We start from the raw sequence: 14,740 nt of genomic DNA on the forward strand, positions 1-14,740 counted from the left end.
GCTGACCAAAAGTCATGGTGATGGTAGGAACCAGTTTCTTTCACCCAGATGAGCCTGCAGTCCTAGACTAGGCTTCAGCCCCACCTCTGGTAGGGAAGAGACTGGCAGGCCCTGCACTGTCCTATCCAGGTAACTTTAGGTACATTTGGCTGGCACAAACTGAATAATCAGAAGTCTATCAGGTCAACAGCAGTCATCTTGAACCTGCACTGCATAGATTGCTGCCCACACCTGCAGCTCCATCCTCACCCCAGGCAGGGAAGAAAGGGACATGAAACTTCATCAGTCTCTCTGAACAACTAGAGTCTAGGGCTGCATACTTGAGATTATTCTGTCCCAACCCTTGGCAAGAAGAAAGTTGGGAAAACCTTCATTGGTCCCTTAGGCAAGGCAGGCAGTTTGAGCCTCCACAGCATATAGCACCTACTGCACAACCAGGAAGGGAGAAATAGCAGGAAGTCCTAAACTAAAGAGAAAACCTCACCCAAAATAAATACTCTAATAAGCCAGATGCCAAGATAACAACATAAAATCACAATGCACACCAAGACACAAGAAGAAATGGCCCAGTTAAAGTAACAAGATAAGCCTCCAGATGACATAAAGGAGCTGAGACAACTAATTGCAGATGTTCAAACAAATCTCCTTAATAAATTCAATGAGATGGCTAAAGAGATTAAGGATATTAAGAAGACATTGCATGAGCACAAAGAAGAATTTGAAAGCATACATATAATAGCAGATTTATATGAAGGAAAGGCACAATAAATGAAATTTTAAAAACTTTGGAATCATATAATAGCAGATTTGAGGAGGTGGAAGAAAGGATTTGTGAACTTGAAGAAATGGCCTCTGAAAGTGAACATACAAAAGAACAGATGAAGAAAAGAATAGAAAAATTGAACAAGGTTTCAGGGAAACTAAATGACAGCAAAAGAAATGCAAACATATGTGTCATGGGTGTCCTAGAAGGAGAAGAGACAGGAAAAGGGGCAGAAAGAATACCTGAAGAAATAATGACAGAAAATTTCCCAATCCTATTGAAGGACATAAACATCCATGTTCAAGAAGCAAAATATACTCCCATCCAAAAAAGTCCATATAGACAAACTTCAAGACACATACTAAAAAGAATGTAAAATGCCAAAGATGTAAAGAGAATTCTGAGACTAGCAAGAGAAAAGCAATGCATAACATATAAAGGATATCCAAAAAGATTAAGTGCTGATCTCTTACCAGAAACCATGAATACAAGACAATGGTGTGATATATCTAAGATACTACAAAAGAAAAACTTCCAGCCAAGAATCTTATATCCAGCAAGATTGTCTTTCAAAAATGAGGGCAAACTTAAGATTTCACCATTGTAAATTATGTTAGCTGTGGGTTTTTCATATATACCCTTTATCATGTTCAGAAAGTGTCCTTCTATTCCTATCTTTTGCAGTGTTTTTACCAGGAACGGGTGTTTTAGTTTGTCAAATGCCTTTTCTGTATCTAAAAATATGATCATGTGATTTTTTTCCTTTTCTGGTCATGTGACATATTAATTACATTGATTGATTTTAAGTTGAATCATCCTTGCATACCAGGGATGAATTCCACTTGGTCGTGGTGTATAATTCATTTGATGTGTTGTTGAATATGATCAGCAAGTATTTTGTTGAGGATTTAAAAAGATTGGCCTGTAATTTTCCTATCTTGTGGTGTCTTTGTTTGGCTTTTGTATTAGGGTAATGTTGCCATTATTGAATGAGTTAGGCAATGTTCCTTCTATTTCAATTTTTTGAAAGAGTTTAGGCAAGATTGGTGTTAGTTCTTTCTGGAATGTTTGGTAGAATTCACTTGTGAAGTCATCTGGCCCAGGGTTCTTCTTAGTTGGGAGGTTTTAAAGAACTGATTCTCTTTATTTGTGATTGGTTTATTGAGATCAACTTCTTTCATCAATGTAGGTTGCTTATGTGTTTCTAGGAATTTGTCCATTTCCACTAAATTGTCTTTCTGTTGGCATAGAGACTTTCAAAGTATACTCTTTGGATAGTCTCTATTTCTGTGGGGTCAGTGGTGATATCCCCTTTCTCAGGTATATAGAGTATATAAATATGTTTAGATATTAATTGGGTATTGTCCTTCAAGGTAGACATGACAACTGAGGGAGTGTTGAGCTCTACTGCATTCCCCAATTTAACAGCAACAATCCCCCAAGTCCTAGGGCAAAGACCAGAGAAGGATGGTAGAATGATGGGCCCTGGATACTGAGAACTATGCTTATAAGCCTGTGTGCTTGAAATTTCAACTAGGCCTAGAGCTGCAAGGTACCTAAATGTTACCTCCTGAGAGCCTCCGTGATGCTTAAATGTGGCCACTATCTAAGCCAAACTCAGCATGCACTACCCTCCCCCCAGTATGGGACATGAGTCATGGTGATAAGCCTCCCTGGTGCTGAGGGATTACTACCAATTACTAGCTGGTGTCGCAACTAGGAAAAGACCTTCAATAAAAGGGTGAAATGGTAAAGACAAATGAATTCATATGGCTAAGAGATTTCAAAATGAGTCAGGAGGTCATCAGAGGGGTCATGCTTATGCATGTCTCAGAAGGATCCCAGAGATAGCAAAGTAGATACAACCCCAGGTAGTGGTGCTCCTGAGGGCTACAGAAACACACAGGTTCTCTGGTCATGGTAGATGGCTCTGGAGTTCAGTGCCTTGTCAGTGGGCCATACTTTGGAATTTGTGCTCCTGAGTGTGGTGGAGTTGGACTCTATCTCCACACATGCCTCTTCTGTCACTTTTACTGAACATGTGGCTGGCACTGGGGTTGGTGTATGCTCAGGAGAATTCAATCTCTGGACTGTCCATGTGCCAGCTGGTCCCTGAGCCTCAGCAGAATTGCAAAACCTACTCTCTGGTTCATTGATCTTAACCAGGTCAGCTAACAGGGAGGTGAGGATGGTCAACTACCACACCAGGGAACTGAGAGAGTAGACAACTACAAGCAGGAGAATTGCATCAATCAACCATATTGGATCTACACCCCCTCTTGATTTAGAGGTGATGTGGACATCATGATCCCAGGGTCCACAGGATGAGGAATAAAATATGGATTAGAGTGGACTTACTGGTATTCTACTATAGAACTATTGTGACTCTAGCAATGGAAGAAATTGTATCATTGATGTGGAGATAGTGGCCACAGGTGCTGCTGAGGACAGGGAGAAGAAAACAGAGGTGTGACACGAGGGCATTTTCAGGACTTGGATTTGTCCTGAATGATATTTGAGGGAGAGATGCAGGACCTTATATATCCTACCACAACCCACTGAATAGACTAGGAGAGAGTGTAAACTACAATGTAAACGATAATCCATGCAGTGCAGCATTGCTCCAAAATGTATTCACCAAATGCAATGAAAGTGCCACACTGATGAAAGAGGTTGTTGATGTGGGAGGAGAGAGTGGATAAGGAGTGGGGTATATGGAAACATCTTATTTTTTTAATGTAACATTTTGTGTGATCTATGTATCTGAAAAAAGACAAGAAAAAAATTTGCTAAAAAAAATGAGAGTTTAGAATATTCACAGATAACCAGAAACTGAGAGAATTTCTAACCAAGAGATGAGATTTTCAGGAAATTCTAAAGGGTGGGCTAGAGCCTGAAAAGAAAAGACTGGAGAGATGGGCCTAGCAGAGAGTCTAGAAATCAAGATTATATCAGTAAAAGTAACTAAAAGTGTAAAAAAAGTGATGAAAATAAAACATGCCAGAAAACTCAAATACTCAGGAATAAACTTAAACCAATGTTGTAAAGCACTTGTATTCAGAAAGCTGCAACTCAATGTTAAAGGAAATCAAGAAATGCCTAAATAACTGGAAGAACATTCCATGCTCATGGATTAGAAGACTAAGTATCTTTAAGATATCAATTCTACTCAAATTGATACACAGATTCAATGCAATCCTGATAAAAATTCCACCAACATTTTTAAAATTGAATACACAGGGACGTGGCTATGGCTCAATCAGTTGGGCTCCCATCTACCATATGGGAGGCCCTGGGTTCATGTCCCAGGGCCTCTTTGTGAAAGGCAGGCTCACCCGCCACCCAGCCCACAGCACTGCTGAGAGGCAACTCAACAAGGTGATGCAACAAAAAAAGGGAGACAAGCAAAAAAAAAAACACACAAAAGAGAGCACAGCAAATGGGCACAGAGAGCAGACAGCAAGCAAGCTGCAAGAGGGGAGGGGAAATAAATAAATAAGTACACACACAGAAGGAACACAGTGAATGGACACAGAAAGCAGACAGCACATCAAAAAAGCCACAAGGTGGGGGATAAAATTTTTTTAAAAAACATGACTATCTAATATTTGGAAAGGTAAGTGGTCCTCAATAGCCAGAAACATCTTAAAAAGGAAAAATGAACTTTCCTCTCTAGAGTTTAAATTATATTACTTAGCAATCATGGTAAATACAGCATGGTACTGGCAAAAGACAGTGGAACCAAACTGATGGTTCAGAAACAGGCCCTCACATGTATGGTCAAGTGATTTTTGACTAGCCTGTCAAACCCACACAACTCAGACAGAACAGTCCATTCAACAAATGGTGTTGAAAGAACTGGATATCCAAAGCAAAAAAAAAAAACAAACGGAAAAAGGACCCCTATTTCACACCTTATCCAAAAATTAACTCAAAATGGATTAAAACAAAAACAAAAACAAAAAATAAAACAAGAATACAGCTTCTAGAAGAAATTGTAGGAAAATAGCTTCAAGACCTGGTGGTAGGTGGCAGATTCTTAAAGGAGATAAGAGAAGGACTGAGACGGACTACTGATGTTCAATGTATGTAGTTTTAAAAGCTTTAATGTAAATATGTGGAAATGCATAGAGTTGGATGGAAACACATAGTAACAGCTAGTTTATAAATGGGGATATGGCTGAAAATGGTAGTAGTCTAGGTATGTAAATGCCAATTAACAGAATGCTAGAGAATATTCTGGGAACTGAATAGCACAGTAAACCAAGAGATGCATGAGAATTATGGTTGATGGTATAGATGCAAGATTGTCCTTTGTTAGCTAGAGTAAATGTACTTATTGCAGGGTCATGGGAATGTGGAGAAGCATGGGAAAGATACAACTGGAGTGACCTATAGACTGTGGATATCAGTAATAATACAATATTCTTTCATTTATGCCAAAGATATACAGTACTGATTATGGGGCAGTATGGAAAATGTGTGCTAAATGTACACTATGGATGTGGTAACAATCAGATGATATTATATTATTTGTAATAAATGTCCCACCACAGTGTGGTGTGTTGATAGAGGGGTATTGTTTGGGAATTCTGCATGTGTGCACAATTTTTTTATAAATTTACAACTTCTGTCATAAAAAATATATTTTAAAAAGAATAGCATGGATTGGGAAAACATACATGAAATAGAAGATAAGGACTGTAATTAGGAAGATTTTGACAATATTCTTTCATAATTTGTAACAAATATCTCACAACAATGCAAGGTGTTGGTGAAGGATTGATGAATGGACCCCTGTATTATATTATGCACTTTTGCTATGTAAGTTCCCAACTTTTACTATGCACTTATGGTTTTGTATGTTCATATATAAATGAAATAAAGATAATAATAGGGTGGGTTGGGGAAAATACTTCAGTTAGTAATAATATTTTGACAATGCTCTCTAATCATTAGTTAAATATTCTAACAACAATGCAAGGTATTGGTGGTATGGTGAGGTACAAGAGTCCTGTATGATGTTATATATGTGTTGTAAGTTCACAACTATTAATATTTGTTTATTGTTTATGTATGTTTACATGAGTGATATACTTCAATAAATTTTTAAAAATCTGAGCTTAATGGGGGATAGTTTCTATTAACTGTCTTTTACCTTGTGTGTGTAGTATTTTTTCTTGTTTCAGTGCATGTGCAAAAAACTGGATCTTTGAATATTTTAAGGTGGCCAGTCTGGAAATCCCAGTGTGTCAGAGCTGGACTCAGTTGCATTTTCCTTACATGAGGCTTTTCTGTCCCTTATATCTGAACCTATTTTTAGTACCAGAGTTAAGAGGTGTATGTCCAAGAGACTTAAATCTTTGGTCTGTCCATGTACCATTTGGCCCTGACTCTCAACAGATTTGCAACACCTACTCTCCAGTTCATTGGACTCACCCAGGACAACAAGGAGATGATGATGGACAACAAGCATGTCAAGGAACAGAGAGAGTCTGCAAATGGAAGCAAGATAGTCCCATCCATCTGCCCCATGGGATCTAAGCCCTCTCTCAGAGGTTAAGTGGGCATCACTATCCTAGAAACCTCCAGTTCAGGGAATGAACAATGGATGAGAGTAGACTTATTGTTATTCTACTACAGACTCATTATGATTCTGGCAATGGAAGAACATTTATCACTGATGTGGAGGCAGTGGTCACTGGAGGTTCTGAGAGGAAGGGGAGGGAAAAACAGGTCTACTTTGGGGGCATTTTCAGGATGTGGGAATTGTCCTGAATGGCATTACAATGACAGATATAGGCTATTATATATCTTGTGATAACTTACAAAAATGTGGAGAGAGGTGGCGGACATGGCCCAGTGGTTAGGGCATCCATCTACCACATGGGAGGTCCACAGTTCAAACCCTGGGCCTCCTTGACCCGTGTGGAACTGGCCCATGTGCAGTGCTGATGTGTGCAGGGAGTGCCATGCCATGCAGGGTTGTCCCCCATGCAGGGGAGCCCCACACACAAGGAGTGCACCGTGCAAGGAGAGCCACCCAGTGCCAAAGAAATTGCAGCCTGCCTAAGAATGGCACCACCCACATGGAGAAATGACACAACAGGATGATGCAGCAGAAGGAAACACAGACTCCCATGCCACTGACAACAGCAGAAGTGGACAAAGAAGATGCAGCAAATAGACACAGAGAGTGGACAACTGGGGTGGAGGGGAAGGAGAGAGAGAGAGAGAGAGAGAAATAAATAAATAAATAAATAAATAAATGTATGTATGTATGTATGTATGTAGGTATGTGGAGAGAATGTGAACTATAGTGTAAACAATAATCCAAGCTTAGTGGTCCAGTGCTCCAAAATGTGTTCATCAATTGTAACAAATGTATCACAGTAATGAAGGATGTTGTTAATGTGGGAAAGTATGGGAGGGTAGGGAGCAGGGCATATGGGAATTCCCTATATTGTTTATGTAACATTCATATAATCTAAGTATCTTTTTTTTAAAAAAATAAAAACTACATAAAAAATAAAAGGATTAAACACCTTGATCAAGGGTGATTTATCCCAGGAACAAAAGAGGGGTTCAACACAATATCATTCAATGTTATAATCCTTATTTCTCAAGTAAGGAAATACTGCATGAACATTTCAATGAACAAAGAAAAGATATTTCCAAAATCCAATATCCTTTTATGTAAAAAAACACTCTGGAAAATAGTTTGAGATATTAACTTCCTCAATGTGATGAAAGATCGTGTACAATAACTCACAGCTAAAATTATAGTCAATGGTGAAATTCTGAAAATCCACAACCCAAGGCCAGGAACAGGTTAAGGTATATCAATTTTATCACTGCTACTCATTATTGTATAGGAAGTTCTGTCCAGAGCAATCAGGCAAGAGAATATAAAAGGCATACAAATTGTAAAGGAAGAAGTAAAGCTATCTCTTTACAAAGATTACATGATCCTTTATATACAAAATCCAAAAGAAAACTAAAAAAAAAAAGGATCTACTAAATGAATTCAGTAAATTTGTAGAGTATAAAACAAAAATCCAAAAATTAGTTACGTTTTGACACTCCAGCAAAGAATTATCTGAAATGAAAATGAAAAGATTCTACTCAATTGACATCTAAAAGAAAAAGTCCTAAGTATAAATTTAATGAAATAGGTGCAACACTGTACACTAAACTAGAAAAAAGACTGCTGAACACAATTGAAGACTGAAACCAAAGGCAGGACATCCATTGGTCATGTCTCATAAGTCAAAGTATTGTTAATGTGTCAATACTACCCAAAGTGAGCTACAGATTCAATGACATATTTATCAAATTCCTACTTTACTTTTACAGAAATGGAAAACTTAATCCTCAAATTCACATGGAATCTTTAATTGTCTCACATTATAAAAACAACTTTGAAAAAGTATCAAAATACAATAAGCATGCTAACCAGAATATTACCCAAAATTATACTACATAACATGCAGTGAACCAGGTAAATCTGTTCTCTTCTCCAGGGTAATGTCTTATAACAGAACTAGATAAATTTGCTCTCTTTTCAAGGGTAAATACTTATAAACAGAATCAGTCCTTAATAACCACAGAAAGGGTAATCAAAATACCTACTATATGTTGCTCAATGAGAAACCAAATCCTTAGAATGAATGGAAAGAAAAGAGTTCTCAGTAGATAAACAGAAGGAATTAAAAGATGTAAATGAATATTTCAGAGCTCAGACTAAATTATCAAATACAAAAAAATTACTGGTGGGCTTAATAAAATGCAGGCATCAGAGGAAAATACTGTCATGCTGGAAGCTAGATGAGTAGAAATCATTTAAGCTCAGTATATACACAGAAAGAGGATACAAAATTAACAGTCTAAAAGAACTGTAGGACACTTAAAGTTTTAATATTCATTCCAAAGATGGAAGGAGATAGAAGGAATTTGATGTGAAATAAATACAAGTTAAAAGTGACTGAACACCACCCAACTTTGCAAATACAGATCCCAAAGATCTCAGAAAATGTCACCTGGAGAAAATCCAGTCAAACAATTGAAGAAATGAAGTCAATCTTGAAAAATCTTGAAAAGAGGCACAGGGAAATGAAACATCTTGAAAAGAGGCATAGAGAAATGAACATTACATATAGGAAAATATTATTTTGAAGGACTGTATTTCCCATCAGAAAACATATATGCCATAAGGGAGTTTAACTTTAAAGTGCTGAAAGAAAGGAATTGTTATTTACCAAAAAGAGATTAGGCTGCAAATGTTGCTTACACTTTGAAGGGAAAATTAAGAAAGGACAGACTGAAAAACAGACTTCTTCACTAGAGTCCTTCCTCTATAAAGATGTGAAAGAACTGCTTCAGGCTGAATAGAAATGATACAAGAAGGAAGCTTCAGGAATAAAAGACGTACTGGGCTCCTGGCCGGGGGGTCACTGTTGTGGGCCCTGGGAGAGAGCGACAATCCTCCAGGTGCAACGGCAAGAACCAGGAAGGAAGGAGGGCCCAACAGTGGGCTCGTGATACTAATGGTTACACTTTTGAGCCTATACACCTGCAATAAGAACAAGGCCTAGAGTAGCATTGTGCCTGAGGGTTTCCTCCTGACAGCCTGCATGTTACTCAAATGTGGCCACTCTCACAGCCAAACTCAGCGTGTAGATGCGATGCATTCCCCCCAGCGTGGGACATGACACCCGGGGATGAGCCTCCCTGGCACCGAGGGATCACTACCACATACCAGCTGAAGAAGCAACTAGAAAATGACCTTGAATTAAAGATTCAATGCGGAACAGCAGAATATACCTGTCTACATATAATGACATGACTTCGGGAAGCTGTTTGACCTAATGTAAGGGGGAAATGGAAAGGAGAAATGAGATTATAAGGCTGTGAGTCTCTAAAAAAGAGTCTGGAGGTTGTCAGAAGGAATACCCCTATGTACAACTGAACAGAGTCTAAGAGACAGATAAGGTAGATACAACCCCAGGTATTGGTTCTTTTGAGGGATAAAGAGACCCACGGGTTCTATGGTCATGGCAGGAGGGGTTCACTGCCATGACAGATAGCCCTTCTTTGGAGCTGGTGTTTCTGCATGATGGAGATGGACTCAGAGGGGATCTCTTTTCACAAACTTGCATGCTACTTTATTGGAATTGTAGTCGGTGCTGGGTTTAAGATATATGTAGGGGATTCGAATCTCTGGACTGATAATATGACACCCAGGCCCAGAGCCTCAACAGACTTCAGCTCCTACACTTTGATTTATTGGACTTACTCCACTCAGCTAACATGGAGTTGAAGAAGGTCAACCACCACAACATGGAGCCTAGAGTGTCTACAACTGGAAGTGGGAGGAGTGCATCCAGTACCCATATGGAATCTAAGCCCTCACTTGACATAGATGTGCAATGGACACAACCAATCCAATGTCCACAGAGAAAATGTGGAATGGGTGTGGGAACGGTAGCCATGGTGGCTGCTGGGTGTGGGGAACGGGAGGAAGAGATGAGATGTGGAGGAGTTTTCAGGAAGTGGAGTTGTCCTGGATAGTGCTTCATGGACAATTACGGGACATTATAGATCCCCCCAGGGCCCACTGGATGGAACGTGAGAGAGTCTGGGCTATGATGTGGACCATTGACTATGGGGTGCAGTGATGCTCAGAGATGAACTTACCAGGTGCAATGGATGTGTCATGATGATGGGAGAGAGTGTTGCTGTGGGGGGAGTGGGGGGCGGGGGCGGTGGGGTTGAATGGGACCTCATATTTTTCATAATGTAATTAAAAAGTAAATAAATAATTAATTTAAAAAAAAAAGGAATAAAAGATATAGTCCAGAAATGGGTAAAGGAAATAACCTATTTTTAAACTTTAAAATTGTTTCATATATTTTAAAAGGTACAATATTTTTGTAAAAGTTAGACTCTACTCTGGGTGGGAGGACACCCTCCATGTAGAGGGAATGTAGGTGACCACTATAAGAAGTGGGGTTGAAATGATCCAAGTGCTTCAAAGGCTGTCAGTTGAATTGCTATGTTAACTCTAATACATTTGACTAGATCGGTATACATATGTTATTCTCAGAGCAATCAGTTCAGTGCCATGTCAGTTGACCCAATTTTGGAGTTTGTGTTCCTGAGTGTGATGGAGTTGGACTCAGATGTGACCTTTCTACACATGCCTCTTCTGTTACTTTCACCAGATCTGTGGTTGGCGCTAGTGTTGGTGTGTACTCAGGAGACCTGAATTTCTGGACTGTCCATGTGACAGCCAGGTCCTGAGCCTCAGCAGACTCACAACTCCTACCCTCTGGTTTATTGGACTTAACCCAGCCTCCTAACAGGGAGGTGAAGAAGGTTAACAACCACACCAGGGAACCGAGAGTGCCTACAACTGCAAGCAGGAGAATTGCATCCATCATCCGTGTGGAATCTAAACCACCTCTCAATATAGAAGTGGAGTGGACACAACCATCCCAGGGTCTACAGAAATGGAGGAATAGAGTATGGACAAGAGTAGACTTGCTGATAATGTACTATGGAACTATTGTGATTAGTAATGGAAGAAATTGTAGCATTGAGGTGGAGAAAGTGGCCATGGTAGCTGCTGAAGGTAGGGAGAGGGAAGAGGAGATATGTGGGGGCATTTTCAGGACTTGGAGTTGCCCTGGGTAGTACTGCAGGGACAGATGCTTGACATTGTATGTCCTGCCATGGTCCACCGGGTGGACTAGGGGAGAGTGTAAACTACAATGTAAACCATTATGCATGTGGTGCAGCAGTGCTCCAAAATGTATTCATCAAATGCAATGAATGTCCCACGATGCTGAAAAAGGTTGCTCATGTGGGAGGAGTGGGTGAGGGGGGTGGGGGGTATTTGAGGACTGCTTATATTTTTTAATGTAAATTTCAAAAAATAGAGAGAGAAAACAATTGCAAAAAACTCTAGAAAAATTATGTGACCTAAATAGTCCTTTATCTAAGAGACACATATAAAGCACCTAAAACATTGGCATACAACTTGTGGAGTGAGCAACAGTATTCATTTCTCTTGGCTGAATACCTAGGAGTAGAATTGCTGGGTCAGAGGGGAAGTCGGTCTTTTCCAGCTATCCTCCCTACCAAGGTAGGCCATACTACAGCAGGATCTGGGTGGCCTCTACTTTTCAGCTGTGCATGAGGCTGCCAGTCACCCTGGAGAAAATGCAAGATTTCCTGGTGCTGACCCCACAGCTCCTCCTATAGTAGGCTTCCAAGAGTCTAAGACCAATGACCCCCCTGATTCTGCCCTGCAAGTTCAGGGGACTCCTGCCTTACATGGATGATGGCAGTGCTGGTGCTGGAGCAGAAGGTTGGGTATATCTACCATTAAGTCCTTTCTCAATCATACCAAACATGATTTTCAAGCAACAGAGTCCAGTAATGAGGAGTGTCCTGGGGGCTGGACCACAGGTTTTAACACACCAATATCCTGCCTGTGTTTGTGCACGTTCTTTCCTCCATTGCACCCCAGGCACAAGTCAATCAGGGTGGACTCTGCCTTTAATAGAGTTTTTCTGGACCATGGTAAGATATTCAGAGACCCACCCTATGTATCTGCTCTTTATGGGCACTTGCCTGGGCAAGCTTTGCCCCTGCCACCAGCTCTGCACAGTCTTAGATGAGCCTCTTTGGCTCTGGGAGCACAAAAAGTTCACATTTATGCTCCAGGTGTCAGTGGGGGCCTCTCCTCCTTCCTGGAAGACCTTGACCTCTAAAGAGAAACCTCGGTTCCAATTGCTCAGAAAGCAGCTCCATCCAGAACTCACAGACCTCTCCCATGACTTCACGTGCCAAACAAAATGCCATTTTCATGAGCCCATACAGCAATACTGGAGGTTTCCCTGGAGGGCAGGAGTCCGGATCCACACCCCTCCCTGCTGTACCAGAGGTCCTCAGAGAACATGAGCTGGATGGCCAGAATACTATCAACTTAGCCTCACAGGTGGTAAGAGAAGATGGTTTAGATTTGTCCACAGGAATAAAAGGAAGTCAAGGAATTGCTCACCCAAATCTGATAGTTATAGACAGAGTGAAGGGAAGACATTTGACTGCCACACAGGCAAGGGGAGGCTCGGAGGTGGCTGCCATGCCCAGCTAGCTAAATAGATCACTTATGTGGCTCTAGACTTGAAGATGGAAGCACATTCCTTAGCATCAATGTACTGGGGGGGTGGTGGGGAGGGGTGACAGAAGACTGAGTCCATACTGACTGTAGTGCCACCAAGCCTTTCAGTTCCTTCCTTCTGTCTACTGTTTAATCCTGTCTTTATTTATATGGTCAACTTCAGGAATTCACATCAATATACCCATTTTAACCCCCATCCACAGATATTGTTGAGATTCTTGCATTTACATATAAGTAGCTGTTTCCTGTATGCACATTAAGCAAATGTGATGAGATACAACACAGGATTGTTTGTTTCACTAGAATCCCATGGCTGTGGTGAGATACATGAATGGAACTGGTCACCTTTGGGCCACACTTTATACACTGGGCCACTGATTTCTTTCTTCTATTCAGCTTTGCACTCACTCTATCTCCCTGCTTCTGTCATCTCTGCTAAAACAGGGCAAAGCCTTGTGAAAACTCATGTAGTGAAGCATATCTCTCCTGTGAGGTTGTGATAGACTAAATCATATCACATGGAGTGGTCTTTGGTTGAGCTTCAGTTGACCTAGATATGTAAGAATTTGTGGGACTCTCTGATGATGTAGGTGTGTAATTACCCTCCTTAACAGAGGGATGCAATTCTCTCAAATGTCTTATTGGGACACATAGGGAAGGTTGTAGCTCATCTCACAGAACAGGGCTGGTTGTTTTCCTTGGGGGTTTTGGGATTGGGCTGAAAGCAGGATGGGTTCTCAAAAGGTTGTGGAAGCCTCTGAAAGAACAAATAATCCACAGTATCTGCTCTTCTGTGAACCATAAATCATTGGATCTTGTATTAGTCAGGGTTCTCTAGGGAAATAATCATCAAGAAACATCTGTCAATAGTATGTGATTCTATAAGAGTCTCTCACACAACTATGGAGATGCACAAGTCCAGGTTCCACAGACAGGCTGCAACCAGGGGCTGCAATGAAAGTCCAATGAAGGTTCATGACAAGTTCTGGGAGATGTTGGCTGTTGAAGATGAGCTGGGAAATCCTCTCTCAATGCTGGAATTGCTTCCCCTTTTTAAGGGATTCAACTGATTGGGTTAAGTGTTACTCATTGCTGATTGCAATCTCCCTGATTGATGCAATTATAACCAGCTATCTATGATTTACCACAGCAATAAAGTTAAAGGTGACTGAAGTCCATAAATACCCTTGTATTACAGTTAGTCCAGTGCTTGATTGACCAAACAACTGGGCACAATTACATGGTCTGGTTGACACAATAGCCTAACCATCACAGTCCACCCCTTGTCAACCTGGTACCCATACACATTACCTTAAACCATACTTAGTCTCTAAGCAAAAACAGTAACAGACATGCATATATCTATATTTCTGCCTAACAATGTTCAACTCTCTTGTGTACAACTGGAAACATATTAATTCCATATAGAATAGGGTGCAAGTTCTTGAGTAATATTCACTCTCAAACTTAATATCCTCAAATATTATGACATTAAATTGATAAAACTTGTTATATGATAAGGCAAAAGTTTGGGGAAGAAGACAAAGAAATTTGTTTTGTGTACATATAAAATCATCATAATAATGAAACAAGGAAGAAAGATTCATGACCATTCACTTTTCTAACTGGTCACATGACAAAGTTCATATTTATCACTTCTTCCACTACCCATTCCATGTTTCCATACCCTCAGAAAGCATCTCAGCTGGCCATGGTTCTTTGCCTGGTGGGGTGACTGAAACTTTCATTCCTGAAGAATATGGGCCATTGTTAGTCCTGCTTGGATTGGG

The sequence above is a fragment of the Dasypus novemcinctus genome, unplaced genomic scaffold (assembly GCF_030445035.2).
Source record: "Dasypus novemcinctus isolate mDasNov1 unplaced genomic scaffold, mDasNov1.1.hap2 scaffold_151, whole genome shotgun sequence".
NCBI lineage: Eukaryota > Metazoa > Chordata > Mammalia > Cingulata > Dasypodidae > Dasypus > Dasypus novemcinctus.